Source organism: Trachymyrmex septentrionalis, unplaced genomic scaffold (assembly GCF_001594115.1).
Source record: "Trachymyrmex septentrionalis isolate Tsep2-gDNA-1 unplaced genomic scaffold, Tsep1.0 scaffold80, whole genome shotgun sequence".
NCBI lineage: Eukaryota > Metazoa > Arthropoda > Insecta > Hymenoptera > Formicidae > Trachymyrmex > Trachymyrmex septentrionalis.
In genome coordinates, this window is record NW_017305988.1 from 2,536,674 (window position 1) to 2,542,892 (window position 6,219).

The window sequence follows — 6,219 nt, forward strand, 5'->3', positions numbered from 1 at the left end:
ATATGTATGGCTCATAAAAAAATTTTAAAATAATGCACATAAATAAGACGTAAAATGACACAATAATTTATAAAATGCGTTTATAAAGTTTTATTAAGGAATAAGAATGATAAATATGTATATGAAGTAATAAATAATAATTACAATCTTCCCAGATGTATTACATGTGTTATGACATGAGGTACATATTTCATGTAATGCGTTTATTGTATTTAGTGCACTGAATTCAATCGGCGTACTTTGTATGCTTTAGGCATAAGGCCCCGCCTGTTAAAAATGCCATATATCCCAAACAGGTGGGATATACAAGACAACAAAGAATACAAGAGCAAAGTATTTTGTTATACAATATGCTTTACTATTCCTCTACACTCATATATCACGAAATAACCACAAGTCTTTTGCACGTTCTACAGTAATCACTTTATGTAGATTATAATTTATGATGGCGCTACTCAACATAGTGATAAATCGATTTGACTTACAATAATTTCATTAATATTAACAGTAAGAAACTGAAATTAACATAAACTGAAGTAACATAATATTAATATAATATAAAGGCATGTAACAGAGTAATTGCGGGAAAATTATCCCCACTACTTCTAGTTTTTTTTTACTTCTACAACGTAAATCTCAGTGCGGCGTATTTGCCGGAGTTATCCTAGATAAATATTGAGAATTTGAGTTGCGCTTGCTTCCCTCTTATTCATAGAGAATATGTTAGATAAACTTAAAAACAAACACACGAATGTTACAAAAACCGAGGCACGTACGGGAGAATAAGAAAATGATGAAAATCAATCAACTCAATTAAATTAATAATAGATTATGAATATTACGCGTTCACGCTTGGATTATTATTTGTGCTATTAGTGTCACCCAAAAGTAAGGACTCAACAAAGCTCCGAGCAAATTCACACAAAGAAAAATAACCAAGTCGTACAATATTTATGTCACGAGATAAAAAGAGACAAACAAAATCTTTCTATCTTTAGTCCTCTTACTGTCTTGACTCTTTTTCTTTCCTTATTCTTTCTACCTTGCAACCTATTCGTCTTTTATTGAAATAAACATAGCTGTACAATGTGATTCAATGATAATACGACACACCGTGCAAATCGACGAAATCTATTTGTTATTTAACAGTCATTCCAATTGAAAAGTAGAATAAAGATTGCTCCAAATGACTTTAGTAATGGCTTTGAGCCAATGCCTCATAATCAGATAAATCAGGTACAGACGCTTGTTAAAGGTATCGATATACGAATTTCTTGATATCGCTAATATATAATCGCATAAATATATGTATATTGAATTGACCTTGAATATACCAGTTCTCTGACATAATCACAAGGAAAAAAAAATTTTATGTGCAAAATAAACAAAAAAGTAGAATAAAGTCTTTTCATGTGGGACTTGTCTCTTTTTTAATCGATTTCGAGAATTATAAATTAATATTATTTTTGCGTAACATTTAAGTTTGAAAGAATTTTGATACACTCTACATCACCATATTTCAACATTTTAATAAACAATAATTTATTTAATAAGTTATTTAAATAAAATTTATAGTTTAAATAGGGTTATATGTATTAATCAGATAAACATATGCAAGTCTTAATAGGTCGTCTCAAAATTAACCTCCAAATTATTTAATATCGTTTGAAACAGCCTTAAATTACTGCGTGCCCAAATTCCATGCTCGATGTACATATATATATATATAGGATCCGCATTGTACGCGAAGAGTTCGTTGCGCTTTCGCGTTTGCGAGTAAACAAAAGGCGCAACGGAAGCAACGAAAACCTCAAACGATTCGACAAAGAAGGAGAATTCGGCTAATTTCACCGTGGCACGCCACGGCTAACCTCTCCATCTTTTGTAACGTAACGCGAGTATCCTCACGAGCACATTCTCTCGCAGGGTTTCTTCCACCTCGAACGCGCTTAAGAACTTTCTTCGTGAACCACGACACGTTTAATTCTATTCAGATTTCTGTAGACTTCATTTCGACCTATTTTTATGTTACAAGTATATCATTTGAATGTCTTACAAATTTTTTACTTTTACATTTTTTCTTCAGTTTATCATTTATAGTATTTATATCTTTGTAATAGAGAGAGAGAGAGAGAGAGAGAGAGAGAGAGAGAGAAACAAAAGTGTTTAAATTTTTCAATGACAAGTACGATAGTAGATAAATGACAAATGATTTGATGCAAAAAGTGTTGCCGAACGAATCGCATGTAAAAAGATATATGTACAAAAAATTTTACAACATAGTAAAAGTGCTAATTTAAATAACGGAGCAAAAGTGTCCCCAATATTTATCTGTTTTTAGAGAAACATATATAATATATTAGGTTGTTCGGAAAGTAATTTCGTTTTTTCTCAACAGAGGACTTATTGTATTTTTTCACACTTAAGCCGCATAATCATTATATATTTTGACAGCTGATATAGCAAGGCTTGCTTGTGAAAAAAGTTCGATTGATTCTACGCAGTAGTTTTTGGTTGGTGCCCTATCAAATATGGAAAGTGAAAAGCAGCATTTTCGGCATATTTTACTTTTTTACTATCGAAAAGGTAAAAATGCTGTTCAAGCAAGAAAAAATTATCCGATGTGTATGGAGAAGATGTATTGACAGAACGCCAGTGCCAAAACTGGTTTGCAAAATTTCGATCCGGCAATTTTGATGTTGAAGATGCACCACGTTCTGGAAGGCCAGTTGAAGCTGATGAAGACACAATAAAGGCATTAATTGATGCAAACCGGCGAATAACAACTCGTGAGATCGCTGAGAGATTAAATCTATCGAATTCGACCGTTTATGATCATTTGAAACGCGTCTGATTGAAAATCGTCTTTCATTTTCATAAGAAAAAACGAAATTACTTTCCGAACAACTTAATATTTGTCTATAAATTTTGTCCATACTTCTTTATAATATAAAATTTCCAAACTATCGAAGCCTTGATTATAATCAATGTATAATAACACAACATGGCATTTCCAGTACACATATTTTAAAACAAAGTAAGACACTCACAATTGAATTTTTCGGAAAAAAATTACATAAATAAATCTGAAAAATTCCGATTTTGCAGTTTTAATATTTTCCATATTTCGGGGTCAGTCGCGATCGCGATCGATATTTTAAATAGTAGCTTCGTATTATATACGACGTAAGTGGTTGCAGGATGCGTTAGTATCGCAGCGCGAGGCTTTGGTAGACGACCACCACGTCGTTTAATGCGATAAAATTGGTTTCCGGAGCCTCCTCGTTTGATAATTCCCCGTCAGACAGTTTGCCGAAGTCGACGTCTAGGAAATGTGTAGGAAACAGCGAGGAGAGCTCCCGCTGCGGGGTTTTCGGTGAGATGTGCATCGAGGCGTTGGGCAAGGAAGCCGCCTCTAGGCCGCGCTTCGGACAGAAAGATGTGCGAGAGAGCCTTGGAGGTAGAAGACAAAGATGAAAAGATGAAAGGCATCCCGCCTTCAGCCACCGCCAGCGCGGCGCATTGCTTCTGCCGCCTTCTTCGTTGCTGCTTCTCGCGCTGGCGCGGTGTCTGGTCATCAACACCTGAATCCCAAGAGCGTTTCTTCTCCCTCCCTCTCTCGCCTTCCTTCCCTCCTTCTTTCGCCTCTCTTTGTTCCTCGACTACGTTCGCGCCCATTTCGTTCCTTCGGCCGCCGCCGCGTCTAGCCTTAAGGTACTCCAGCCAGGGCCAGTTTCTCTCTACCTCTATTCGGGCCTCCTTCGCCCCCTCGACATCCACGAAACACTTCATCTCTCACACACACACGCGCACACACACGCGCGCGCGTGCGCGCGCACTTACATATCGATGTACACACGCACACCCCGCGCTCTCCCTTCTTCCCTCTTTCTCTCTCTCTTTCTTTCTGTAACTAACGCGGCGTAATCTAGGCCCGACTGATGGATGGAATTCCTCACCGAGAGGTGCCTCCGCCGCAAAATCGAACCAGAAAAAATTGCCGACGGACCGAATGCTTTAACGCCGCTTTTGTTGTCCGCTCCGCTCCGCGCCGCGTTCCGATCCGAGCTAAAAGGGCTAACCGCTTCGGCGCTCGCGGCCAAATTTCGCGACGAATTCGAAACGGTGCGATGCGGTACGGTGTAAAGAGAGATAAAGAGGGATGGTGTGAGAGAGAGAGAGAGAGAGAGATCGTGGTAAAAGTCGAAGTAAAAATCGATACCGAGCCGCGCGTCGCGCTGCGTCGACGAAAACTACGATGAAGAAAGACACCCGTTGAACGGTAACGTTGAAGAAGTAATGGCTTTTTTGATACACGCATATTCGGGGGTGCGCAAATGTGTGTGCGCGTGTGCGTGTGCGTGAGAAAGAGCGAGAGAGCGAGCATGCAGCGGCGAAACGAACGCGCCCGAAGGCACACCTGTGACCATGCAGAGCCACGCTGTCTGGAAGTCTCGGTCGCCCATTCTCGTTTCGGCTTGGCCCCTTTTACCGAGGCTCACCCGAAAAAAGGACCGAGAGAGAGATAGGCGAGAGAGCCTCGAAGCGGCTCGAAGAAGAGAGGGTTTATTAATATTGTGGGATCGCCGCTTGCTCCGGCCCCCGTGGAGAGTGTCTACACGAGAGTAGCATATTTTATATCGCCGATACACGTCGAGTGTTGACTCGGCTTGACTATGTGACGAATAATATCAACGTGTCGTGTATCTGTCTGGGTTAACTACCGCACAGCCCACAATGAGATTTAGACCGCCGTTTGTGCTGGTTCTATGGTTGTATAAATTCGATTCGAGATATTAATTTGTGCAGATCTATGACGCAACGTAACTATGTAATTTGCTACATTATGAAATTTTATATGTATTTATAAAGTTTTGGAAATACGAATATATAATAAAATATTATTACAGCCCCCGATGGGATTATTTATGTCGCATATACGTATCTCTCTGCTCCGCTTTCCATTGTGTATATATTACTATTATAATATTACTTAAGGTTATGCGTTTTTTATTTAAATTTATAATTTGTTTTTATTTCATTTTGTTTGTGCACACTTGATAAAAATTTTCCCCTTAAATTTCCCCTTAATATTCTTATCTAACATCAGTATTCTTATTAGCTATAATTCTTTTAATTTTTATCCACTTTCGATAAATATTGTGCTGCGGTTTTTTAAAATTTAATTCGAAATAAAATTTCGGCCAGTTAATTCAATGTGCTCGTATGTTGAACAAGTTTCATTGAATTGTGTTAATGATTCGTAGCTTGAATTGCAACGATCTCTTAGCATTTTGAGGAACAAAATGAAAAAGTTTAAATATAAGTTAAATATATTTTTCATACGATAAAAATCATTCGTATGCCTCAATTTAATAATGTTGCATTAAAATAAAAAAAGTGTAAGTTCATCATTTATAATACACATATTTTGTCTAGGGCATGAGTCTTTAATGCGATTCACCCTTCGATCCTTTCTCTATTCACTCGCTCGTTTGTGCTTATATGACGTTTTGTATGTATAACACGTGTTTTACATGTAAATATTGTAGATATAATTAAAGTTGGAATGTGCTATCAGAACGATTTTAAAGAGCAACTTTGTTTATCGTATAAATCCATTACGCTGACACGCATATCTACAAGTATATCTATGCATATAGATGATCAATTATACGAATAAAATTTTGTAATGTTATATTATACTTTAAATTATCAATAAAGATAATGAAATAATTATTTCGCATAGATTTAACAAAGAATTATTTTTATATCTGATATATATGTATATGTAATTGATATTAAGAATACAAACATATTATAATATATTCAATGTATTTGATGTATTTAGTGTTACATGTTAGAGACGGCAGAAGAGAAATTTTTGTCGGCTATTATAATTTGCTGGTACTTAAATTTATTTTCAACCCTTATAGATTTCCTGCTTTTTTAATTTTCTTTGATGGAGAGAAAAGATTTGTTGAAAGGAATGACACAAAATTTAACTGTGAAATTTATAGCGAAGAAATTTACATGAAATTGACAAATATTTTGTATTTGTTGCAAATTATTTTTGTAGTACGTAGTAGAAAACGAATAATTATATTTGTCACAAAAACCAGCAAATAATCTATTTTGCAAATAGAATTTGCCGTAATTAATTTGGCGTAGGATTAGCGTTTATACGAATTCCCCCCTCCCCTTCCCCCCCCCCCCCCC

The 6,219-nt window shown here is 36.6% G+C and overlaps 1 long non-coding RNA gene across 1 annotated transcript in view; it reads right to left on the reverse strand.

Annotated features, from left to right (window-relative positions):
• Positions 1-537: 537 nt before the first annotated feature.
• Positions 538-6,219, reverse strand: part of LOC108754686 — a 5,858-nt gene continuing 176 nt past the window's right edge. Inside the window, exons 2-3 of the long non-coding RNA XR_001939724.1 lie at positions 2,569-2,575; positions 538-605 (exon numbers count right to left, since the gene is read on the reverse strand). This is a non-coding gene — a long non-coding RNA (uncharacterized LOC108754686). The remainder of the gene's footprint in view (positions 606-2,568; positions 2,576-6,219) is intronic.